Source organism: Echiichthys vipera (assembly GCF_963691815.1).
Source record: "Echiichthys vipera genome assembly, chromosome: 21".
Classification (NCBI taxonomy): domain Eukaryota; kingdom Metazoa; phylum Chordata; class Actinopteri; order Perciformes; family Trachinidae; genus Echiichthys; species Echiichthys vipera.
The window spans coordinates 4,582,476-4,610,363 of record NC_139846.1 but is presented as its reverse complement, the minus strand read 5'-3'; the positions used below and the strand labels follow the sequence as shown (position 1 = coordinate 4,610,363).

General features: G+C 40.7%; 1 protein-coding gene across 1 annotated transcript in view; it reads right to left on the bottom strand.

The window, feature by feature from the left end:
- rnf152 (ring finger protein 152) overlaps positions 1–27,888 on the bottom strand; it is a 64,765-nt gene that overhangs the window by 13,624 nt on the left and 23,253 nt on the right. The window contains exon 2 of the mRNA XM_083935942.1: positions 22,068–22,152. The gene's annotated coding sequence lies outside the window, so the exon portion shown is untranslated. The remainder of the gene's footprint in view (positions 1–22,067; positions 22,153–27,888) is intronic.

Below are 27,888 nucleotides of genomic sequence, written 5' to 3'. Positions count from 1 at the left end.
TGAATATAATAATGTTATATTTATTTTAAAGATATGGCTTTAGACAGCAGCATTTTGAGTATTTTTGCAGGGTCCTATTGGAACAAAATCGGCGCATACTCCAGATAGAAAAGGTCTATTTCCATTCCAGTATCGCTCTTATAAATCCCATATCGGTGGGGCCTATTCAAAACCTTTAAGAAAAATGCTATGGGATGGATTACAGGATCCCAGTATTTTTTTCAATGTGCATTTTATCTTTCCACAGACTTGAAAAACCTTGATTATTTGGAGAAAAAAAACTGGAGTTACGTAGTGACACCAATTGGTCCTTGGCCCATAGCCGAACATTCAACTCTGTTTCATTGAAATCTGTTGAAAAGGTTTTGTGATATCTATAACCATGAAACACACAAACAGACTGACATGAGAAATGTAGTGAAGACTAAAAGAATTTAATAAAAAGGAATTAGGTGTATCAATTTCATCACTACAGTTTAGATTAATGTCATTTATACAGTTCCTCAGTTACTAATAATAATGAAACATTATGATGCCACTGTGAAGTTGACCCTCGAAATAGAAAATGTGATCACTTCATCATTTTCAACCTAGTAAAACAATACATTTTGTGAAGTCACAGTGACCAAAATCAGTTGATCCATAAGTCAAAGTGAAAAGTGAAGAAAATCCCTCCAGGGGTTCCTGAGATAACACATTCACAAGAATGTGGCGGATGGACATGAGATCACTGCGACCTTGAATTTTGACCTATTGTCTCTAAAATCATAGTTTATTCACCTAGTTTATTCTTGAAAATGAGTGGACATTTGTGCCAAATTTGAAGCAAATCCATCAAAGCGTTCCTGCGATATCGCATTCACAAAAACAGAACAGACATTTGACTCTTGACTTTCAAAATGTTATCAGTTTATAGTTGAGTCCAAGTGGACATTGCACCAAATTTGAAGACAATCCCTCAAGGGGGTTCATTCATCATGTTCACAAGAATGGGACAGATGTAAGGTTACGAAGACCTTAGACCTCCAAAATCAAATCCGTTCATCCTCAAAGTGTAATTCTGAACACTTCGTTTTCTGTGTAGGGACTCTTATCATGCTACTGCGGGGCACACCATCCATCTCAAGCATACAAGGAGCAGTGGTGCGTGAGGGTTTTAAAATTGGTGATGAATCTCAGTGCTCTGTGGTAGACTGTGGCCAAAGACTGTAGGCGTTTTGAAGATGCATTATAAAACATCACCGTAGAGGGGTGATAGGAGGGAGGTCAGAGGGCTTTGACTTAGCTTTAGTAAACAGCATGAGCTTTGTCTTGTCAGCATTTAAAACAAGTTTTAAATTACACAGATTACATTGCACAGTGTTGAAAGCAGTTTGGAGCTGACAAAGAGCCTGGTTTGGGGTAGACACAGAGCAATATATAACTGTTATCAGCATAAAAGTAAAAATTGGCATTCAGAGTTTTATGATGTAGACCATTGATATAAATCGTGAATAATAGAGGTCCAAGAAGTGAACCCTGAGGCACACCCTTTGATACATTAAGAGAGCTAGAAGTAATACCTCTGCTCGCACACACTGACCTGCCTGATACATAGTTTTTAAACCAATTGACAGCTTGATCAGACAAACTGATGCTGCATAGTCTTTCTAGCAATAAGGCATGATCCACAGTATCAAAGGCCTTTGAAAGGTCAACAAAAAGGGCTGCACAGTGTTGTTTATTGTCTAAAAATTCAATAAAACCATTTACTACTTTTTAAGCAGCTGTTGACGTACTATGTTTTTTTCTTAAAACCAGACTGAAAATCAGAAAAATACTGTTTCTTAATAAAAAGTCCTTCAATTGTTGGTTAAAAATGGACTCCAGCACCTTATTTAAAACAGACAGTTTGGAAATGGGCCTTTAGTCGTTTAGCACAGTGGGGTCCCCCCTTTAAACAGTGGGAGAACAAAGCCAGATTTCCAAATAAGCGGAATTTCGTTTGTCTCCAGGGATAGATTAAAAAGATAAGTCAGGGGTGATACAATGAAATCTGCGGCTGTAAGCGACTCCCCCAGATTATAATACTTCATACACGAAAAAAAGACTGTCTTGACGGCTTATATATTGTATGTAAGTGCCGAAAAAGACAATGGGCCATTTGCACTGCAATTACTCTTTAAGTCTGAGTGGATATTTGTGCCAAATTTGAAGAAAATCCCTCCAGGGATTTCTCAGATATCACGTTCAAAAGAATGGGACAGGCGTGAGGTTACAGGGACCTTCGACATCCAAAATCGAATCAGTTCATCCTTAAGTCCAAGTGGATATTCGTGCCAAATTTAAAGAAAATCCGTCCAGGTGTTTCTCAGTTATCGCCTTAACAAGACTGGGATAACATTTCCCATAAAATCAGTACAAATCGTGTCTGGACTGATAGCCACATTCACTCATTTTTTCATGAGATTTTAACAGATATCCAGAGGCCATCAACTCTTCTCCAATATCCTTTTATTCCTCCAAAATTGAACACTGTCTTTCCTTCATCAGATATTAAAACAACAGAGAAAAAGGAGCAAACACATTTTTAAGAAGCCAGAAACAATGAAACTGAATAGATCCATTCGTCTGTGTAGTTTGTGGGCCCTTTCCATAATGCCCCAAAGGACATTCACTCATTTTAAAATGACACATTAATGCATCTGGGCTGTGATGCAGGTGTCTCATGTGATGATGTCACGCTAATTGCATCTATATGTCATATGCCATATGTCACTTAAGCAAGCCTACGTATGAAATTAATGTTGTTGTTTTTTCAATCAGTGAATAAAAGCGAAGACATGTTTTCAGCAATGGGACTTTTGCAGAAATGTACAACGCAAACGTGCCAAATCAAATGTGTTCTCATCTAACTGTGTGCTGAGCCAGCATTTGCTTACAGTCTGCATGCTGATTTCCCCACCCACCCATTTTGGACGGGAGTCAACATTTCTTCCAGAGTACATTTTACAGCTAAAGTAGTCATGCAAGATCTGCAGAGGCTAAAGGGCAACAGCAGCTCCTTCACTGAGTGGCCGGCTGTGTTTTATGCTCCACAGTCAGCCTGTGTGTTAAACCAGAACTCATCAATTAACTTTAAACTGCTGCTCATTTTTCATATAGCCTACGTTTCATGTAAACTGCACACGCACGAAGGACAGAGAACAGTGTGTCCTTGACTAAGGTTACAGCGTGTAGTAAGGATTTAATAATATAAGCAAGTAAGCTGATCCACACTTCTTCAAAAGGGATGTGTGATTTTAGGAAGAGGATAGAGATTTGGCAAGTAGTTATGGGTCTGGGTCTAAGGAAAGGAAGAAAATGATAAAAGTAGGCTTCTGTAACCATGCAGGTTCAATTATTCTGAACAGAGCCACCACAAACAGGGATATCTCCAAATTAAATCCACATGAATCTTTCAATTTGAGTTCAATTTTAGGGATTATTTTCCCCCGGCAAAACATGTTGTAAGAAGCAACGTCATGTTGCTAGCTTATCCCCTCTCACACATGCACTGCTAGCTCTCAGGTAAAAAGTCAGTGTTAGGAAAACAAACGTCTAAGGGTGAAGAAAACGTCAACAAAAATATCCAGCTGGAGAGAAGACGAGATTCAGGGACGTCCGTCAGGGAGATCCTGCCAAAATCTTCAGGCAAATTGTTTCAATTTCACCATTCTACGGGCAGACGTCAGTGTCACGGTAGCAGGCCTTCAACCAGCTAAACTACTGTAGCTTACAGGATCCAGAAAAACTATATTGTTTGAGCGTCCCCAGACCCCTCTCTTACTACTGACGAGTAAAACATTAAGGTTTGTCATTTGTGATGGTTGTGGGACAGTAAAGTTTTTCCTTCAATCCTATCAAATTTTTACAACATGCAACATGATATTGACATTATGTATCAGCCGTCACCTTTTCTGCTCTCTAAATATCAGCGATCATAACTGTCCACCACTAGTGCTTCTACCTTTGTATCAACAGTTTGAAAAAGTCCCTTTCCTGTTTCAAAATGACAACGCCGTGCATAAAGACAGCTCAATAAAGAACTGGTTTCCCTCAGTTTGGTTGGAAGAACTTGACTCTCCTGGAGAGTGGACGGACCTCAACCCCACCCACCTCCTTTGAGGATGAAGCAGGAGTGGCGACTGTGAGCTTGACCTTATCACCAACATCGTTGTACGAACGGTTACAGCAGCAGATTCACACTCACAGATCAGGAATGCGATGCTTCGCTATCACATATGGGTTCCTGTTGTTTTGTTGGAGCATTTCTGTCTACGCACCACCACAATGCATGCACTATGTTTGTATTCAGCACAGATGGAGCCCCTGTTAGAGGCCTGTGCAGCCGACCACTGCAGGACACATTATGGCAATTTCCAGCTTGAGGAGCCAGCGAGCTTCAGAAGATAAACTCGGCCCCCACAGATCTACCCAAGCGTGACACTATCTCCCGCACCGCCGGGACGCCGCCCAACCGGAGGAGGTGAGCAGAGGAGGTGATGTCCAGTGCATCTCCCCGGGTGTTTGCTTTGATTCTCTAAAGCCAATATTTGACTACAGGAGACCCTTTTTCCAATGCTAGAGAGAAGAAATTCAACCAGTAGAATAGGAAGGAGATTAATAACCTCTTCGGTCAAAGTGTCCTCAGACACAAATAACACAGGAAAAAGTGAGTTTTTGTGGTCATTTTACGTCCATTTGTAGTTGTTTTGTTTGTCTTTGTAATTGTTTTGCATCTATTCTAAGTCATTTTGCATCTTTTTGTGGTGGTTTTGCATCTATTTTAAGTCATTTTGCATCTTTTTGTGGTGGTTTTTGCATCTATTTTTAGTCATTGGAAAGTTTCTATGACATCCTTTTATTTCTCTCTCTAGTCATTTTACATCGATTTTTTAATCGTTTTGTCTCTGTGGTTGTTTTGCATCCCTTTAGTCATTTTTTGTCTCTTTGTGGTCATTTTTGGTCGTTTTGTGCATATTTCATTTAGAATCTTTTTGTGATCATATTGTGGGGTTTTTCAGCAACATTTTGTGAGTCAGGGCCTCTGACTTTATGGGCTCCTGGGCCTGTGCCCGTTGGCCCGTTCAGTAACCCATCCCTGCCTGCGCACCGTCAATGAACGTCCACTAAAGTGCTCGTTTTTGGCAACTAAAGGATAAAGTATGAACCAGAAAATGAGCACAATACATCTCATTTAAATCACAATAATGTCAGCTGTGAGTTGTTTTTGACGCTCTGTCATGAAAACTGGAGGTAAGAGAGCAATTGACGGAGGAAGTCATGCATTTTGAATTTTGAATTGCTACTTCTGAAAGTTATTCAGTATAAAATCTTTTAAACCAAAATCCATGTTCATATGCAAAATTTGGGCAAATGTATTCATTAAATTGAAGGTAAACCATGCCATTATTGCAATGCTTTATGCAATGCATCTAAATTAACAGTAACTCTATTTTTACTGTTTGAGATTTACATGTAAGAGTGTAGTATATGTGTATATGTGACTGACTGACGCTCCCACACTATCCCCTCACTCCTCAGAGAGGTCACACAGAGTCCAAAAAACTCTCATCTGAGAAACAAATCACCGGGACCTCTCCTCTCTTTGATGAAAGGCATCTTCCACACTGAGAAATTGTGCAATTTTCAAAGCAGATGAAAGAGGTGAGCACTGTGATTTCTGCAGCCGGGGGCCTGATCTTCATCTACAGATTCAAATAAAGGATCCTGGAGACCTGAGATAAAGGCAGAGCAACAGCAGCTCTGCCCAAAACTTCAAACACTGACACTTTAATTAAGGTGGAAACTATGTAAATGAGGATTATTTAAAAGCCATAATAACTGGGGGTCAGTGGTGCTGTTTACGATGTTGTATCTGTTTTCAGCTCTTGAAATCATTTCATGAGGGAAAGTGAGCTCATTACTTTAACTGTAGGCCATAATGCAATTCTTCCTCTCGTGCCAGAAATCATTTTGTAAGAGCAGGTCTCATTTCTTCAAATGGAGTATATCCCGCTGTGGAATAAAACACTTATTAAATAAGAGTTCACTGCAGAGAGGGTGATAACATTTACCACTAAGGACAGACCTCAGGGCTCCGAAAAGGCACTGGAAAAATCACAGACTTTTATGGAAAAGAGCAGTCTGAGAGGAGGCGGTAAATAAGAATCATTATTGTCATTCTTGGTTACCAGAGAAGACAGGTTTTAACATTGTGAATCTTTTCTGCAGCTGCTGGAGTCTATCCTGCACCGAGCCACACAGCAGGTGGAGAACGCACCCCCTCCACGACTCCCTGCTCCTCCGACTGAGTATGAGATCATTCCCACATCAGCGAACAGCACAGCAGGGACTGCGGGGGTGTGCACGGATGCTTTTGCGTGCATGAAGGTGTCAAGGTGTCTTTGCTACGAACAGACAAAGACCAAAGCTTGAGTTTTTTGGAGAAGCTTAGCGGGTAAACATTCAGGGGGGAAAAAGAGATAAAAACTGCTCAAAAAACAGCCCGATTAGAGATTCATCACACACACTGTCTCCTGTTCAAACTGTACCTCCACTATCTATCACACTCACGGCAACTCTGCAAGCTAACACCTTCAAGAGTCTCTCAGTCAATTTGAAACACAGATGGGGAGATCTAGCATGTTGCTAGGAGACAGACGTTGTCATATCACCGCTGCCGTTTCGTCAAAATCTCGCTCCCAGGTACTCGGTGTGTGTGTGTGTTTGGGACCAGCGGTGGTTGAAGGTGACGGAGCAGCACATTTTTAGAGTTGCCCTCAAACTGTTTCATGGCACCTCAACACCTCATCCGTCTTCCACCCTTAATTATGGGCAAACAAATGAGGCAGGCGACATCATCACAAAGCGTGCACACACACACACACTATGGACGTGTAAGCATGTGTATTGCTCCTGATTAGGCTGATTATTAATCTCTGACATTATGCTCTGTATCTGGAAGACATGAAGCCAATCTAATATTTCAGTCAGTCAGACTCTCTCTCTCTCTCTCTCTCTCTCTCTCTCTCTCTCTCTCTCTCTCTCTCTCTCTCTCTCTCTCTCTCTCTCTCTCTCTCTCTCTCTCTCTCTCTCTCTCTCTCTCTCTCTCTCTCTCTCTCTCTCTCTCTCTCTCTCTCTCTCTCTCTCTCTCTCTCTCTCTCTCTCTCTCTCTCTCTCTCTCTCTCCTCTCTCTCTCCTCTCTCTCTCTCTCTCTCTCTCTCTCTCACACCTGTTTTCTCTGGAGCAGACTGATAATTCACTCAGCTCCCAGGTGTCTCAGGTCCCAGGTGTCTCAGTCAGACACGCCTACACTTTGTTTTCTTCCTGCAGCTTACAAAACACACCAGCGCTGTTGGCAGGTGAGTCACAGTAAAACACTAGCTGTTTCAGGCTGGATTTTCTATGTTGTCACTTGGTCAACGGACTGCATTTAGATAGCGCTTTTATCCAAAGATCATCCAAACATTCACACACTCACACACAGACAGACAGCTACCATGCAAGGAGCTGGACAACCATCGGGAGCAATTGGGGGTTCAGTGTTTTCCCCAAGGACACTTTGACATGTGGACAAAGACTGACGTATCTTTTCTTTATCCCTGAGCTTTCACTAAGAGGAAAATGATTCAATAGCGAGTTTAACCTTCATGCATTCATTTCCTCCCTGATCGTGTCGAAACCCCACTAAACCTGAGGCATTACAGGTACTTTCTGTTTGATGCAATTATGTTTTAAATTGCCAATAAAAGCCGGGAATATAATTCTGAACAACATGAACCAACTCGACGAGGTTCAAGCACCACAACAGAGCTGTAGGTTGATGGAGTGTGTGCTGCTGCCAGGCAATAGAAAACCAAAAAAGTCCTAGTACTAAACAAAAGTCACATTTAAAACAAGTTTTTAGAAATGAAGAGGCACAACAACGTGCAGTTTCCTTTATCAATGACTGGCTGTGTGTCCAGTAATCCATAACATGTCAACAGCCAACCCATAGTCATTAAAGGGACACAGAAATCAGCACAGAGCACACATTAGCCTGCTCACTTATCGTTCTGAGATCAGCCGCATTAAGAGGATGTAAGCAGTCTTTATCTGAGCACACAGGATGATTAATTCGTCCAATGTGTACAGCAGACGCTCAGTCTGAGAATGTAAAAGATGTCTTTCAGGGCATCTTTCAGGGTGTACTGTACGTCTAACTGCCTCGTGAGTCAATTAGATCAGGGTTTATGGTGCGATAATTTGATTAAAAAAATATTTTGAATGCATTACATTTTTTATTTCCTTGCTTCTTCTTTCATGTCTGAAATGAATTCACTTCCAACAACCATAGCTTGTAGGCTAAGGTATCAGGCGATCAGATTGTATATCAATGATTAAGTTGATTTTAACCAATTTACTATCGGAGCTAAAATGCTATGAAAAAAATCTGGAATCTGGGCCCTACTGTGCATTGTTATTGATGTATCTGGTGAAGAGCCATGTGCCCCCGCTGAGCCCCGTGAAACAGCGAGTGAGCTTCTGACCAAAACATTTGTGGTGAGATGAGGTGAAACTTGCAAACTCTCGCAGGTCTGCAGCGTTCACACCAATATTACAAGACGAGAACTTCATTTAAACGACTCTCTGCACTCTTGTTTTAACTTCTGACTTTTTTTGTAGATGGATATAATTTGCAGCAACTTATATATAAATGAGGACAGTGATAGTGAGATACTACTACTGCTACAGCTGCGTTACTAGTAGTGATGAAACAGAAAAAATAAAGGTGTATTCTTGAAAACAACGCTCTCTGTCTTCATTCACCCTCTAGCTCGCTTGAAAACCATTGCTATATTTCTCAAAAAAAACGTTGGCATTTCAACCAGCTGACAGTTTGTAACTGAAACCAGCTGCTGGTGACACCGTTCTAAAATGGTTTTGTCTCGTCATGAATCTTTGGTATGAACTGTGCGTTTAATAACAAACCAGTTGGCCGTCCAAAAGAGTTTATCATTATGGATGTGATTTGGATCCTGATATGAAAGATAATGTTAAACTGAACATGATGCTGCTCTGATATGTACGCATCAAGGTCGTCATTGTTTAAATAGTAGACATAAATAGAGTAAATAGAGTTATATGAAATGTTCACACTCTTTTATAAATGTTTATTTTAGCATCTGTATTGGTTGCAGAAAGCTTAATGATTTGTCAGACGCAGAGCCATGTGATCTAAAGCACCCAACTGAACAATATGAAAACAGAAAGGGATATCTCCCCATAGAGGACATGTGTGCTCCTAATGGAAACATGAAATGTGCTTTGTCGTCTCTGCTGATCGTAGTGGTGCCTGCTGCCGTGGTCCTGCATGACGCTTCCTGCTACTATAATTACTATTACTCATATATACTATCATTACTCTTATAAATAACATTTGTAGCCATAAAAACATCATCAGTAATATATATTATTGTATCGAAGCTGCTATTGCCGCTACTCATCATTGATCATGTTTGCCACCATAATTATTATCATTGTCATAATCTATCACCTTAGCTGTGCTTATTTCTACTATTCTGTTGTATTAACTGCCATAACATATAAGTCATATCCACATTACTATAGATATTATTATAGTTACTGTTACTTTGGCTGCTTGCATCTCTGGGACTGTCTTTGTGTCTGTCTTTTTCTCTCTGTCCATCTGTCTGTCTTTCCTCTCTTTCTCTCTCCTTTTCTTCCTCTCCAATCGGTGCAGACACATGTCCGTCCTCCACAGAGCTGGGTCTATTCCACGTTCCTGTCTGTTATAGTGAAGGTTTTCGTTGCCACCGTACTTTACGGGGGAATTGTTGGCTCTATGTAAATCGTAAATAAGTCATAGAGTGTGGTCTTTACCTACTCTGTGTCTTGAGATAACTTTTGTTATGATTTGGCACTATAAATAAAATTGAATTGAAAATTGAATTGAATTGACTTCCAGCTCATCTCCTCTCTTTCTTCTCCACTCTGCAAAATCCAATATGAGGCAATTTGAACAGATAGAAAATCCAAAAAGGCAAGGCAAGATTTTTTTTTGCATTTCAAGCAAGACAATCCTATTTGGACTTTTTAGAATACTGTATGCACTTTATCATATATTATCAACACTGAAACATCAAATTATATGTACTGTGGATTTTAAGAATTTTGCACGACCTATAAATGCTGTCGGAGTATAAAACAGACATTGACATTTAAGGCAGTAAGAAAATGTCTAAATATTCCTTCTGCTTCCCTTCAAGGTGCACAGAATCAGGCTTTCGTCATGACTGCTTACAGTAGACTTAATGAAACCAATAATCTTGTTAAGAACACTCCAACCTCATCTCATAAAAACGACCCGCTGAATGCAGATTAAGGAGTTTCGCACATGGGTGTTGATTTGTTAAAGATAGAATCACAATAAATCTTCGAATTGATTATTTTCGACCCCTATGTGGCATCAATAAATCTCTCCTCAGACTCTAGCGTGATTATCAATCAATGACGCTTTTTAGCAGCCACTGGACTACAGCAGACACTTCACTCCTTTCTGCGTCCTTCGAGAAAGCTTTCTTTTTTCCGGATAATTCTATCTTAAAACACCAAGCAATTTCTTTACTATAATCCCCAAATCATTTGAGTATAAACTAATTAAGAAATATTTAATCCCCTTATTTAAAGTGCAAATTGAAATCTTAGAAACAAGGAAAAGTGAGGAAAGTGGAAGTATAGATAGCAGAAATCATTAGAAAACAGCTGTAACAGGACAAAGGGAGGCTGGTCTTTGTTGTAAAGTAAATATTAAATATATACAGTATATAGACTGTATATATTGAAGGAGTAACTGGCAACGTTAATGATAAAAGCCTGTAAAGCAAAGAGTGGAGAGGTTGACGGCTGCCGGGCCACCTGCAACTACACTTCTGAGTTTGAAAAATGGCCGTGACGTCTTCCATCGGCTATTTTCACACCCTTCCTCCCTCCCCCGGCTCTCTCCCTCCTCATGTCTTTTAGTGAGATGGACAGCAGCGAGGCTGAGGACACGTTTGACACTCAGCCAAGGAGGGGGATATTTCACAGAGACGGATGTCAGCGCGGACACTTTCGGCTGGTGAAAACACAAATGGGTCGATACTCTGATTGGCACGTTGCTCCAGAGTCACGGGTCAGGTCCTCCCTCTGACGGACTGAGACAAATCCATCAGGACGGATCGCATACTGATACAATAGGTGCTGACTGTCAGCCTCACGCTGATTTACTTCTCTACAGTGGTGACCTCACAGTCATAGTCAATGTACTTCCACCTGCCCAGTACAGAGGCCCTGAGAGCTCAACGCACTACAACTTTAAAAAATAAAAGACACATGCAAGTTAAGAAAACATTTGCACCAGTTTGACAACACAAAAAAATCAGTTGGGAACTAGTGTGTTAATTTGTGGAGATTATCTTGCTGAACAAAACGTGTAAATTTAAACGTTTTTTTGCCACAGAGCTTTTAAAATGCATAATCCCTGCAGAACTCTATACAGAAAATACAAGTGAATACAGAAACACACTGCAAGGTTTCTGGGGGACACCAAAAAGTGATGCCCACAGACAGATGACATGACTTCTTACATGCATTGCCATTATTTCTTGAAAGATTATGTCTCTATGCAGAAAAAGTCAATAATCAGACATTTAAAATATATTTCTTGACATTATGATCGCCTTGAACAATTTGAACCAACTGGATGGTGACACGTAAGAGACATGTGTCCTGTTTATGTTATGAAGTTGTCAAAAGTATCAGTACTTCGGTACTTTTTTGATACCACATGTTTAAAATGAAATAACCTCTGTTAATTATACATTCAATTTTATCAAAAGTACTTACATTAAAAGATAAAGTAAAATGTTCCTGTTTATTTTAATAATGGATCATTACAAAAACACTATGTTTTATATTACTGTCGAGAGAGTCACACCCCGAGACCACGTGTTGTTGCCATGGTTTGTGGCATACGAAGTTATTGAAGCCAGCTATCCGTCGTTGGTGTTTGAAAATGAGCTAAACTGTGAGTTTTATCGGCGAGATAATGACTTTTTACGTCCCCTGGTGCCCCCTTGTGTGTGAGCACATGATTATTCTCACCATACGCTCTCAGCTTCTATACAAATAAAACAACCTTAAAGCCTCTTTCTCCAGAGGAAGCTGAAGTGGAAACACAGGGGTTGCTTTGAAACAAGGACTCAGTCCTCTGTGATGTACAGGGGGACTGCAAACTAGCTCTTTATAAAGAAAAAACTATTCTCTCCGGAGGAACCCTGGAGGTCTTAAAAAGACAGCTTTCAATGGTTTCACTTCCAATCATCCTCCACAAAATGTCCCCAGATGTTATTCCTCCACGTCTTATCGCTGACTGGCAAACTCGCAGTCTTTAAAAAGGGGAGTGCGGCGTTGGTGGTGCGCCTGACAGCCGAGCGGGACCTTGTGATGCCGCTGACGACATGAGGGATGACAACAGAAGCTGCAACATCAAAGCCCTGCAGTGCTGACAAACATATGCATACGCAGGAATATGTGCAGCAGAGTACAGAGGCCAGTCATTCATCAGCACTTACATGAGCTACATTACAAGCCAGGACACATATACCCACATACACACACATACTGTACATACATGGTGCAGCTCTCAAATGACTCCAGCAGCTCATTTGTACGTGAAGAAGAAAAAGATTGCGCCTCTCAGCTGCCTATCGACACTCACTTAAGATAATGGGCCCTTTTGGGGAGGATATAGATTGAAGAATGAATCTAGGAGCTTGTGCATGTCGGTGAATGGGCAGGCGAGGCAGATAAAGGGCTTTAGAAAGGGACTCTGCAGTAATCGTGGAGGCAATTTGTCAGGATTAAAGCTGGATGGTGTCTGTCGTTGTGTGTGTGTGTTTGCGTGCTTGTTGCAGAATCAGGTGTTCATTATTTCGAGGTTGTCAAGGAGTCGGAGGACTGATCTTCGAGCACGCTGCAGTCAACTGAGGCTGCGTTTTTAACTCTGGGCTCCTGCACAAGCTCAGGGGTAGGTCGCTTTGCTTTTGCCAATAATGTGTTTATGGCCGTTTTTGTAAATTAATTAATTATTTGGTTTTCATAAGAATGACAGAAAATAGTGAACAAACTGAAATCCAAATATTTTCCATGCATGATGATATAAGACTTGCTTGCTTGATAATTGATGGGTTATCGAAGTTGTGGTCACTTATCAGTCAACAGATACACTGAATGACAAAAGTCCATTAGTCTCATGTAATGAAGTGAAGTTACGTTGCTAGCATTTAAAGTCTTACGGGGTAAGTATTTAAATGCTGAAACAATTGGTTGATGGATCAACAGTTGATGGACAGCTAATTAATCAAATGATATTTTTATAATTCATTGTAATTTATCATTTACCAAGCAAAACATGCCAGGATTTGTTTCTTTTCTGCTTCTCTTCTACTATTAAAGTTGAGTTTCAGACTGTTTCTGCCAAAACGAGACGTTTGAAGACGTCAATTAATTGAGAAGTTAATTAAAATGACCATTATTTGCTGCTGAACATATTTGATTTTTTGTGGTCATGTTTTAAAATATTTGCCAATGGGACTTTTTTTCACCACTTCATTTTAGTATTTTGTTTGTGGCATTGAAAAAAAAAAGAACATTCAAAAAATCTGCTCTGGTCAGAGTCTGAATCCGGGTTACTGTATGAATCCCAAACCTTTCAGAGACTCAAACACATCAAACACGTGTTGTGCTCACTTACTCGACGTCGCCAGTGCTGCATCTAGATTGGAAAATACATTAACAGAACAGATACTTCGCCGTCTGTTCAATAAAATGCTCTAGTTGCAAGTTTCAGACAGTGTGAAGGACATTTTCTGCTCTAGTTGTTGGACTCATTTTGCGTGAACAGGATTGTGTGTTGGTGGAAAACAGAAAGAAAGAAAATGAGAACAGACCCAGAGAGCCTCTTATGATTGTCTCACATGAGCTGAATGACTGCAACCTGCACAGACATCAAACGCACGGCATCAATGACAAATCTGTGATTACCCCCCTCTCCATCTTTAAAATACTCTCTCTCTCTCTCTCTCTCTCTCTCTCTCTCTCTCTCTCTTGCAGCATCATCATCTCTCTCTCTTTGAACCTCCACACTCGCACTCACATGTTGCCTGATACAAGAGCCCTGCAGCCGTGAAAAAAAAAAAAAAAAAAAGACAAATGTCAAACATAAAAGACACAGGAGCACACACTGTATGTACACATCAGTTACGTGTGACCTTCAACAGCTTCTCCTGAGGCCAAACATGTGAAAGGCTACCTGTGTTGAAGCAAATATCCCAGACAGCCTTTCTGCACATGCTATGGCTCTAATGAAAAGCCTCAAAGTGTTCCCATTTCTGAGAAGATGCTGCTATACTTAGCACGGCTGAAGGAAAGCCTGGGGTTAAAAAACAAAACGCAATTGGTTTCCACTGCAGCCGACAGTGAGAGCTGTTATTGCAGTGGTCAAAAACATGTAGCCGACAATTAAAATGACAGTGAGACAAAAGGATGCACTGTCCTGCTTCCTCCTGCAGAAGTTAGAAAACATGTTATGCTAACGTAGAGTTAATTCAGCACTTCGTCCTGCACACGGTGACACAGAGCCACAGTGTCAGATACATTCTTTACAGTAGCTGTCAGAACGATCTCATCACAAACATGTCAGACCAAGAAATCACCACATCTCAGTGTTAAAAGCAGCGAGGAAGAGCTGGGAGATTGTCCCATTTCTGCTACATGATAAGAAATGTTTAGTTGATCGATCAACAACAATTCAGAAAATCAATTATCATTTAATTATGTTTTTGAGCAGAAAAAATTGTTTTGTTAATTGAAATATAGGGTTTGGACCATTTTATGACATTTTGTAGACCAATTGATTGATCTATGAGCATAACTGAATAATAATTCAACCTGTTAAAAATAATCCTTTGTCGCAGCCCTTATAAACATGCATAACACGTGTGATATACTAAATGTTAGTATGTCACTAAATTGGTCGCTTGTAGCTTTTTAGAAATAAAGTTGCCAAGGAGGTCTCAAAAAGTAGCGAGACAGTGCTTCAGTCTCCAATAACCCCAGAAACAGTGGACAGATTTCTTTCTAGGATGGAGGAGGATTTGGGAAGTCTCCAGATTTGGAGAGAAACTCTCCAGTGTTTGTATTCTCCACAGCATCTCCCAGTCTTTTCTTCTTTGTTGTTGGTGTATTTCTGTGGCAGTTACAGCACCACATCCAGGCATTTTTAGCCAGTTTCACTGGTTTCGTGTGGACGCAGATACTTCTTGAGCCGAGTCGGTGTGGACGGAAAACTTTTTAAGAACGATGGAGAAAAAAAGGTTGTTTTCGATTGTGTGGACGTACCCTGAAAGAGGAGGGAGTTAGCCAATGTTAGTAAGTCAAAAGTTCAGATTAAACTAAATGACTAAAGAGGAGGGAGTTAGCCAACGTTCGTAAAGTAAAGTCAAAAGTTCAGATTAAACTAAATGACTAAAGAGGAGGGAGTAAGCTAATGTTAGTGAAGTAAAGTCAAAAGTTCAGATTAAACTAAATGACCAAAGAGGAGGGAGTTAGCTAATGTTAATAAAGTCAAAAGTTCAGATTAAACTAAATGACTAAAGAGGAGGGAGTTAGCTAATGTTAGTAAAGTAAAGTCAAAAGTTCAGATTAAACTAAATGACCAAAGAGGAGGGAGTTAGCTAACAACAGTAAAGTCAAAGGTTCAGATTAAACTAAATGACTAAAGAGGAGGGAGTTAGCTAATGTTAGTAAAGTCAAAAATTCAGATTAAACTAAATGATTAAAGAGGAGGGAGTTAGCTAATGTTATTAAAGTAAAGTCAAAAGTTCAGATTAAACTAAATGACTAAAGAGGAGGGAGTTAGCTAATGTTATTAAAGTAAAGTCAAAAATTCAGATTAAACTAAATGACTAAAGAGGAGGGAGTTAACTAATGTTAGTAAAGTAAAGTCAAAAGTTCAGATTAAACTAAATGACTCAAGAGGAGGGAGTTAGATAACGTTAGTAAAGTCAAAAGTTCAGATTAAACTAAATGACTAAAGAGGAGGGAGTTAGCTAATGTTATTAAAGTAAAGTCAAAAATTCAGATTAAACTAAATGACTAAAGAGGAGGGAGTTAACTAATGTTAGTAAAGTAAAGTCAAAAGTTCAGATTAAACTAAATGACTCAAGAGGAGGGAGTTAGATAACGTTAGTAAAGTCAAAAGTTCAGATTAAACTAAATGACTAAAGAGGAGGGAGTTAGCTAATGTTATTAAAGTAAAGTCAAAAATTCAGATTAAACTAAATGACTAAAGAGGAGGGAGTTAAATAATGTTAGTAAAGTAAAGTCAAAAGTTCAGATTAAACTAAATGACTCAAGAGGAGGGAGTTAGATAACGTTAGTAAAGTCAAAAGTTCAGATTAAACTAAATGACTAAAGAGGAGGGAGTTAGCTAATGTGAGTAAAGTAAAGTCAAAAGTTCAGATTAAACTAAATGACTAAAGAGGAGGGAGTTAGCTAATGTTAGATAAGTAAAGTCAAAAGTTCAGAATAAACCAAATTACTAAAAAGGAGGGAGTTAGCTAATGTTAGTAAAGTAAAGTCAAAAATATAGATTAAACTAAATGACTAAAGAGGAAGGAGTTAGCCAACGTCAGTAACGTAAAGTCAAAAAGGTGGGTGGGTAGGTAGGTAGGTAGGTAGACAGATGGATAGATCCCAAGCTTGAAATGAAATTTTTGCACTTGCTGTGTATATTTTGTTGCATGTATTGTACTTGATGTGTTTTTCATGCCAACAATGTTAATAAAATGATTAAATGCATTCAGTGGCACTCATAATTTCTTTTATTTTCACCGAAACAATTTGGCTAGTGTAAATTCTGATGGTTACCAGCCACATTGGCTGGTGATCAAAAAAGTTAATTTAAAACCCTGACTGCTAGAATAGCAAAATGACATACTAAATGTTCTGTTGTTTTTAGATTAATGCTAGAATAGCATAACCTAAACATGTTTCTTTTAGATTAGAATTAGAACAGTCTAATAACAACTTTAGCATTTTGCTTTTAGATTAATGCTAGACATCACCGCGTCGTTCAATCTTGGTTCCTACCCTCACCTGTGGTCATGAAAGCTGGGTCATGACCGAAAGAACGAGGTCGCGGGTACAAGCGGCCGAAATGGGTTTTCTCAGGAGGGTGGCTGGAGTCTCCCTTAGAGATAGGGTGAGAAGTTCAGCCATCCGTGAGGAACTCCGAGTAGAGCCGTTGCTCCTTTGCGTTGAAAGGAGCCAGTTGAGGTGGTTCGGGCATCTAGTAAGAATGCCCCCCCGGCGCCTCCCTTGGGAGGTGTTCCAGGCACGTCCAGCTTGGAGGAGGCCTCTGGGAAGACCCAGGACTAGGTTGAGAGATTATATCTCCACACTGACCACAGATAAGAGAGTGAAGATGAGTGATGAGAGTGCTTAATGCTAGAAAAAAATAATACCATAATAGACTTTGGTGTTACACAATGACAGTAAACGCTACATGGTGATTAAGTATTAGCTTCAATATTTTCATTAGTAGGCTAGCATGTCAAACATAACATCGGCTTGGGCTTTGGATCAGTTGATTTAATCAGTTGAATAATTGTTAGGTTCAATAGTGAAAATGAAAGAAGGCATTGCATCATCTGGCCAATCAAATATATTTGTAGTTTATATGCACAATAGGTAATATTTTTTCAGTGTCATGGTGGTGACTTTCCTACATATTACGGTTTCAAGATGGTTATGTTGGGTGCTGTGTCAGTCAACTTGATTGACAGCTGTCTGTGTCCATCACTCTCAGCTGTGGTGGTTAGCCACTTACTCAGCCTAGTTCAACTCCACACAAAAGCCAAAATTTTGTTTGAGTTTTTGCCTGAAGCAGCAGACAAAATGTGGAGGGTGTAAATTCACACTCCGGGCATCAAAAAAGTGTTCACTGAGGCCTAAAGGCGATATCACAGATACTGCGACAATATTTGCCTGCAGAGCCTCAAAAAACATGACGGCTACAGTTGTTTTGGTGCCCAGCTTTATTTTTTAAGAACTTGCAATCTTGGCTTGAATAAATAATCTCACAGCTGCCATACAAACAACAGACTTGACCGTGTTTTTCCATCACATTTACACATCACTCTGTTCTCTGACAGCAGCGCAGGTGTGGATGGACTCTGGTGAGCTACAGTAACACCTGGCAGAGCATTTTGCACAGCAAACCTAAATGTTAATGACTTGAACAGTTGGTGAGAAAATTGACAGGATAACAAGCTCTGATGAGGCCCGCTGAGTTAATCAATGCCGGTGACATCCAATGAGAGGGTCGTAAAAAAACAAAGACAGTGAATGGGAGGCAAAGCATTCGATGAAGAGCACAACGCAAACTCAGCAAGTGAGAGTGAGTTGATCAGCCTCCAGCATCAGAATAAAAAAAGCTGTTTTACAGGGTCAGTGTCGACATAAATACACCGTAAAAATGGAAGCAGATGGGGGAAGGAGTTTCACAGCAGGAGTGTCCGTGTGCTACAAGGTCATAAATCAGTTCTCTTGGCATCGTGTGTCGTCAGCCAGGGCAGCGGAGGAGTCTCACTCCGGGCAAGTTTCAATCAACAGGCCGACAGACAAGCTCACGAGACGCACAAGCGCCCCAAGGACTATGATATGAGACTTCAGAAAACAAGGACATATTTAAAAAGAAAAGAGCCCATGAATGAAGTTCTTAAAAGAGATCATATGCAAATGAAGTCAGAGATATGGGTCATACATACAGTACAGTACAGAGGCACATGGACAGACTCATGAATATTCTCCCTTCATCTCAGTTTCTCTTTCTTAAGCTCATCAGTCCCCCTAAAAAAACACTTTGCTACCTCCACCTGAACTACAAGAAAGTAACTTTTATCATGAGGTCACATCTGATCAAAGGAGATTTTACTGTTATTAGAAATAAAAGGAGGAAGCAAAAACAAGACAAAAACTGGGGAAGTTGAGAGCTCATTCCTGACCTTGGAAACAGACCTTACAAGCTGTTCTGCAGCTTCCAACTGGCTCCATATTGTCCAATAAAGTCGAGGGCTGGACGATATGGCTACAATCTATCCTGATATAGGTCATTTCATATCTTTATGACTATAAAGGATGTTTTCTGGTAATTTAATAGTCTATATGAGCCTATTTTGTGTACTCCTGTATGCATTAAATACTTGACAAATGAGAAGTACTGAGTATCTTTTCATTTTGTTTGGAGCTTTAGTGGAAAGTGAACATAACGTGCGACAATCCGAACGTAAAGTGTCCAAATCACGCAAATTCTGCGGTAACACAGTTTGGATGATGTTTTTTCAGTTCCAAGTGAAATTATAGACAAGAAAACTCCAGCTATACAGTGATTCAGAATATCATCATATTGAATTCTAGCCATTATTTCCAGTACGCAAAGTGCTCAGACAAAAAATGTAAATACGGTATCAGCCAACCGGTAGATTATAATAATAATAATAATAATAATAATAAACTTTATTTGAATAGCACCTTTCATACATGAAATGCAGTCCAAAGTGCTTGACAACAAAGAAATGACATGCACCAAGTGCTGCACATAAAAAAGACACAGACTGAACATAAAAACAATATATATTCCTGTTTTTATATATTTATATAATTTATATGAATTTTGGCATATATATATAAAATTCATATAAAATAAATAAATATATAAAACACACGGGTAAAATAAATAAAATGAGAATAAAATACATAGAATGCATCTTCACATGGATAAAACCCATCCGCCCATTCATTCCTATGGAAAGCTGCTCAGTGCCGCAGGCTCCCTTAAGCACGCCGCCATTTTTGGTTCTCGTGATCGCGGAAGGACTTACCGGATCTAGAAATCTTTGCGTTCCCAAGTCCATGCCCAAGCGCCAAGCATGAAACAACTCGAAAAACAACAAAAAACAACAGAAAAAAATCGGACACTGAACAAAGGTTGGAGCAGTGTTGTGTCTCTGCTGGAGCCTTGCACTGGACTCTACGGAGACGGGGCCTAAGCTGCTGGATGTGTTTCATTACGGCTCTTTTCAGCCGCTCACCCTTCTCCTGTCCATAACTCCATATTGGTAGGGTCTAAAATTATGAATACCTACATTTTTTTAGTTGAGCGTCTGAAGATAATTATGAGCATTTCGACTGGTATCCAAAACATTTTTTGAAAGTGATCTCCTCTTCCCTGCATGTATGGGAGTGTATAGGCGAATGTGCTTCCGGGCACAGGACCACCACACAAACAGGTGAGTGCTGCAGGACCGCGCTGGCCGCTAAGCCCATGGTGGCATTCGACGAGAGTGCCGGACCTGGGGACTTGGTCCAAACAGACCAAGAAATTAGAACGCTGGAACCATCCTCTCATCTGCAGTCCCACTTTGGGATTAAGTTTGATCTAATGGGCAACATTATACATGAAAAGCCTGTCTAGTCTGGTATTAAGTAAACACAGCCACAGGAGATGCACACACACAGGCCAAGTTTGGACATCCAAAGATGCAATCCTGTCTGTGGGATTCAAATACAGCCCAAAAAGGAAAAAAAGATGAGCTCATTTCCTCTTTAGAGTTCAAGAAAAAAAAATAAGCCACTTAGATTTTTTTAATACAAAAAAAACTGCAGCTTGTCAAATGAAAACTCCACCTGCCTGTCCAATCCCCCCCACCTATGAGTTTTAGAGGTAGGGAGGGTAAAGGAAGGTTTGTTTGATCCAACAGCCCGCTCGTGCTTTCAGTCAGGCCACCCGACGGGCAGATTATCATCAGTGGTCTGGGAGGAAGCAGAGCTGCGGGGATCAGTCCCCGACCCATCGAGGTTAGGCTTCTGAATGCAGATAAAGCTTTTTTCCTTTTTTATCAAACGCCTTGTGGAGAAAACCAATCCCAAAAGCTGCAGTGTGTCTGTCAGACTTAATGCTACAAAGTGGTTCAATTATAAGAGAGGTAATGGCAGCAATTTCAAAAAAGGGGGCACCTTTAGAAAATGATGCATCTTGTGAAATAACTAAATCGCCCTGGTTAAAAAAGAAATTGGGAAATTACACGGCTACAATCACAGACTTTCAGCAGGGCTTTGGAAAAAGATACTTTCACACAAGGAATGCAAGGAATTTAGAAAAAATAAGCATCATCTTGTCATTGCCTTTAAATCTGAACTTCACACAGCTCCAGACTTCAGAGAGGGAACTTTGAGAAACATCAATACCCAGAAATCCTGCACGGTGACATCAAGCGAAAGAGAACTCAGCACGCCCAAACATCCCAACTGCAAGGCTTTAAACCAAAAAGGAAACCCCAGGAAGCACAGGAGGCAACACATCTGACGCTGGTGAGGCCTGCTTTTGCATCTCCTTTAACACGTCCTTTTCCTGTGAGCGAGGATGTGTTTCATAACACGTGCCAGAATCTCGTTTGGAGGGAATCCATGTTGACTGAGTCAGTGGGAATGAATGAGAAACTCACTGTACAGCCTCGTTCTGTGATTCAGGCTGATAAACTCTTTTTTTCCAAATTAAACTATTGATGTGCAGCTTTAAAAAGTGAATTAGACTTTGTGCCAACAGATATTTTTTAGCCTGTGGTTACTAAAATGTATCCTCTGCATGCATATATTATCTGATCATTTACACCTGATATTATATAATTTTTTTAGATAATTATTTTTCAACTGAGTCTTTAAACTCAATTCTCAAAACTGTGGCCAGTCTAACTTTGTCCATCTGAAAGGTTTGCAAATACACTTAAATTTGATATAAGTGCTTGTATAAAGAGCTTTCTCTGTGTGAGAATATGAGAGAGCCCACGCATACACGGTACATTAAACAGATTCAGTCATGAACAATCATGAGTACAACAAAATGCAAAAAAAATCTTGTGCAATTAAAAGAGTAAACTCACGATTTTTTTTGCTCGCCTGGGTGCAGACCGAAGAATCGCCTCCCACTCCACAGAGTCGACTGAAGAAGGAAACTAGTTGACAACTCTGTGAAAAAAAAAGATGAAAACATGGATGAAGTCCTGGCGGCAGCGTGAATGGGGACTGTGCATGCTACAGCGAGCTGGAGGTGAGTAAAATCCCTCACAAACATCACAGTTGGAGCAAGATTCAAAGTCAATAACAGCTGACAAACGGGAAATACTATCTGACGTATGTTGTTAGTCTGCTATCGTTCGTTCCCACGTGACTGACAAAATCATCCCGTCATTTTTTACTACAGTTTCAGGCTGTAGAGCAGTCTTTGTTACTTTGTTCTTCTGTCATCTGACCATGCAACATGCAACAAAAGGGTCATGTTGTTTGTTACATTTCAGGCAAAAACTCATTTTCTGGTTCCATTGTCTCCCAGTATGAGGATTTGCTGTTTTATATCATTAAAAACTGAATATCTTTTGGGTTCGGGGAACTTGTTGGGGACATTTCTTTTTACTATTTGTTGAAAGTTTTAAAGAGCAAGTAAGACCCAGTGGAGAAGCTTGCTCTGAGCCTAAGCTAACTGCTAACTTGATTTATTTTTGCTTTGCAGATAAATGTAATGCAAATTATTTGCTTTCTTGCTCAGAATCACATGAGATGATCCAAACCACTCTCATATATATGTGTGTGTGAAGTACAGAGCTAAATCCAGGGGCTAAATCCCCCAGGTAGCTCACCTGGTAGAGCGGGAGTCCACAGCGGCACAGGGATCAAATCCAACCTGCGGCCCTTTGCTCTCTCTCTCTCCCCTATCTACCTGTATCTACCATAAAAAGGAGAAAAGTCCAGAAACTTAAGCTAATTGCAGGAGCCTAGCTTCGAAGACAATTAACAATTCACCATTTAACATGTTTGATTTATCTGTACACCTACGGAAATGTAGAAATGTGGGTTTATGTTTGTACGGAAGCCCCAAAAGGTCATACGTCACATTGTAAAAATCCTCCCTGTACTGGTATTTATGTTGTTGTAACATAATATTGTTGACAATAAAGTTTGTGTAAAAAAAAACATGAAGTTAATGAGGACATCAGGTTCATTCGAGCCTCTGATAAAGCTGAAGCCTTGCTAACGTCTTCTTAGATGATGAACACTAATGTGAACATTATCTGTGATAAAAAGGCATAAACTGGTTTCAGCCTGTGTCAGGCCTTGGTTGAAGAGATTTGTGATGGTGATCCATATTCTCCTGCTCCTCTGACACTGCTACACTGATTCTCCAGATCTCAAATTAATAATCTCATTATCACGAGAAAACGGAGATATTATCTTGTCATCACGCGAAAACGGAGGAAATAAAATGTATGTTATGTATGATCGTTTAGGGCTTCCGTAAGTTTGAGCATTAAGCCGTTACTTTTTCCTTCTCCACACACAGACGTGTTAATAATAGCATTGTTAAAAGTCTCTTTGTCCGAGCAGGATGTCTCATTTGGTACAAAAACACCTGGTGCAAAGTGCTGAATGTAAATCCAGCCCACTGAGGAAGCAGGTAAAGCTCACAACAATGACACCAATATAGACGGACACCTGTGGGGCTCTCCTGTTGCCATGACCACCAGCGACAGCAGTCAGCAGAGTCCCTGTAGTGCCGTCGTCACCAGGGCTGGGGGGGGATCAGCGCTTCCTAAACAAATTAGCTGCCAGAAAAACTGCTGAGGCCCGGACCCCTTTAATTACATCAACCTGAAACCAAATTATAGGCCGACTCTGCTGTGCGTAATAACTAATGCACATCAAACAATCCCCGCCCACATCTCCTCCTCCTCCTCGTCCCCCTCCATCATCAGTTGGAACATTTATATCGGGGTATTCATTCCCATGAGAGACAGAGAGAAATGTCAAGACAAGGGAGACATGGCTTATCCTCGCTCCCTGGCCTTTTCGCTTCTCGTTCTATCACTCCCTCCATTCTCCCCCCCCCCTCCCTCGTTCATTCGCCGCCTCTTCCTCTTTTTATCCTGTCATCTACATTGTGAGGAGCGTTGGAGCTTTTCCTCCAGAGCCGCTCGCCTGTGTAAGCAGAGCGGGCGAGATGAGAAGCAGATTGGTGAAGCTGGGATGTGATTTTTAAATTCTGCAAAAAGAGAAATATCTCATTAAAATGAAAGAAAATTAAGGTTTTCTTCGTTGATGAAGAATGTTTTTAGATGAAGAATAGATGCAGAACATCTGGGGCGGGTTACTACAACTACTACTCAAATGGCCACCAGATGATGAACAAAATAGGAAATCATTTTTTAAATCATATAAAAGCTACAAGGCATGTTTTTATAGACTTTTCTCCACTACTACAACAACAACAACTACTACTACAGCACCAAAGTACTACAACTACTGCTACTACTATTACAACAACTACTACTACTACTACTACTACTACTACTACTACTACTACAAAAAAGGACTACAACCAGGCCCGGAGTGGCTAATCAGGAGGACCGGGACAATTCCCGGTGGGCCGGTCTGACTTTTGGGCCGCGAGGGCCGGTGTTCAATAATTATTTTTATTTATTTTGTGCCGGTGTTCAGTCATGGCACTGAGTGGAGTGGGGATCACGTGTATGCTGTTACCACTGTCGCTGGTCATATCAGGGAGCCTGCGGTCTGTTAGATCATGCCAATGAAACTGGGACGCGGACGCAGGTTAAGGGCACGCCCACCAACAAGAAACAGACGCAGACGCAGCCTGATGTAACGTACGTGTAGTGCACTAGTCCGCACACTTCAGTGGTGTTTGCCTAGCTCCAACCACAGATGTACAAGGAAAATAATAACCCAAAATGGAAAATAGAAAGAGCAAGGGTGGCGCAGAAAAAGCGAGGATTAAAAAGAGAAAAGCCCTGGAGACAGATGCAGCCAAATGTGCAAAAATCGGCAACTCTCCTCTCACACTCGGTCACAGCGTCTGGCAGCGCGCAAATTCTCGGTGACAGCGTCTTATAATGATCATATAATAGTATAATATAATTTTATATATAATATCACGGCCAAAAGCTCTGTGCGCCTCCGGATGGCCGTAGCACGAGGAGCTCTCGTAGGGATTGGGCTTCCCAGGGTTTGTTTACCGGCGTTGCTGTGTGGAACCGGTCTTCCGCGTTCCACACAAGACGGGATTTTTTTTTTATTACTGGAAAAAGAAAATACAAAATAACTCGGTGTTAGCCTCAACCACTGGTAATACCGCATACCGCGGCAACCCTGAATGTTACTAATAATTGGCATAATAATTTCTTATAGCCTGTCTAACCTAACGTTACATAATTTAAATAATATTATGATGCAACGCCACATAACTGGCCACAAACTTTGATTTGTAGCCCCTCAGATACAAGATGCATCACCAAGCACCAGCCATCAGCCCACAGGTCCAGAGTGTGCAGGTAGGATTGCTCATTAAGTGAATATTATTAGAATTAATATAATGAAGAGTATGGTGTAGACCTAGCCTGGTCCTACCAGACTCGTACTTCATTTCATTTGCACAGAGAGTCTGGACCTACTCAATTGATAAACGTTAACTCACTTGGGAGGCAGGTGTCTGTTGAAATTTAAAACTATTGGATCTGCCATAACCAATCGCTAACGTTTGGCCGGGAATCACGTTGCGCACAGGCTGTAAACAAACCAAACACTGCATGAAGATGTAAATGAGAGCTGATTGGACCCAGATTGCAATTGATGATGATAGAGGATTCAGCACTACAATAATGAAACTGACTTGAATTTTTGACTTGAAAAAGGGGAGATTTGTGACGAGATTTATGAACATTTTTATGATTTAGAGTCAGAGGCAGAGCCAGGAGCCAGTGGTGAGGAAGAAACAGGTGAGCTAGTGTGTGAACAAGCAAGCATCAGTTCCCATAAAACCACTTTCTATGCCCAAATGATAGTAGTGGCCCGTTATACTTTTGATCATTAGTAATAGTAAGAATTACAGTAGGAATTACAAGGCTTTAGAGAACAGTGCGCTATTGTATGCTTAACATGTAAAGTTATAATTACATTATTTTAATATAATAGGTCGTGATCTAAAGTGGGCCGGTCTGAGGTATGAAACTGCAGGGCTGAAAATGAGTCCCACTCCGGCCCTGACTACAACTACTACACTAAAGGACTACAACTGCTGCTACTAGTACCTCATTTTGTGCGTAAATAGACGTACGTTATCAACGTTCTAATCGTCACTGCTCTCATGCTTCCATACGTCCTCTACGTTTCAATGGACATTGAGCAAAACATCCTCTAGAGGGCGACGTTCAGATTTAAAATTTACTCCTTTTGTTTTTTTTTAAGTTTATGAAGAAAACAAACATGGAGACGTTGGCGGAGATAACGATCCTGCGTCTCTTGAGAAGGAGGCAAAATCCCAGGCAGCATTGCAGACGGCGGTTGTCTGTGAGACACTAAATACATCCCAGAGTGTGGACAGAGAATTCCAGAAGTTGGTTTTACAGATGAGAGAAACTGAAGACAAAAGTAACTTTCAGTATTTCAAGATGTCTGTCTGGGATTTGCTGACTTGCTCGCTCCTGATATTCACGGCACTTTTTGTGTACAGTGCCCAAAACTGCCTCCACGATTTCCAGGGGTACTGCAACGTTTGGTCCATGTCGGTACAAAGCCCCCACCACAGCGACTTCCTGGTTGATCCAATCAGGAAGTGCAGTTCTCAGAGTGTCCACTAGGAGTTGTTTGCACAATAGAGCAGTTTCTCATTGACCCCCATGTTAAACAGGCCGTTTTCACAAAAAAACCTTCTAGTCTGTATGTTTAGGTCATATCTCCATGATAACTCTTAGGACGGTGAATATTTTTGTACCAGGCTAGTTTTGATTTTATTGGAGGCTAAAGTTTATGAATAATTAGGGGCGTGGCCTCTTGAGTGACAGTTAGCCTCTGGCCCTCACTTCGGCCCGGAGGCTAGTTGTCAGGATTAGCATGCTAACTCCGTCATCTCGACCAGGACTGTGGTCATTCGTGTGGTGGTGTTTCCATAAGTGACAAGATGGTTTGTTCTTCAATCGACTGTACAAACAGATGGTTTAGGAACACACCGTGTTAACGTTAGCCCTGTTGCCAATAAAATAGCCGCCCTTGCACAATGACTTGCAATATAAGTTAGCCTACTATCTATGACACATACACTAGATGCTAATCTGGAGCAGCAGGAGGATTAGGAACCGTGAAGGTCGGTGTTTTACAGTCTATGGGCATGGAACTGTGTTGAATATCAGTTTGAATCATAGATCATAAATGCTGGCTGCTTGCACTCGACTTGCATTCTGAGCCGGTCTAGTCTCCACTCGAGACACGGAGTGCTGTGTCAGTCCCCGCCCTCTAAAAAAAATCCCACTCCCGTTACAAAATTTAAAAAAAACTCCCGTTCCCTCCCAATCCCAGAAAATAATCTCAACACTGACTCCCACTCCTGTTTAGTTAGCAGCGTGTTCTGTTAGCCTAGCTCCCGGCGGTGGTGCTAATGTGGTAAAGACGTATCTCCCTCCCCCCAGCGTCACATCAATGCTTAGATCTTAAGGTTTTAGACCCTCGGCTAGACAACAGGAGACACATCTCATCTAAACAACATTTGGACATTTGGACATTTGTCCAAATGTAGAATTTTTTCCAATTAAGACATTGCTGATATTATTCCGGTTTTATAAGCACTCTTTGGACAGGAACTCAGCAAAATAAATGGGAAAGGCGTTACGTTGGGTTGTAGGAACTGCATGATTAAACTCT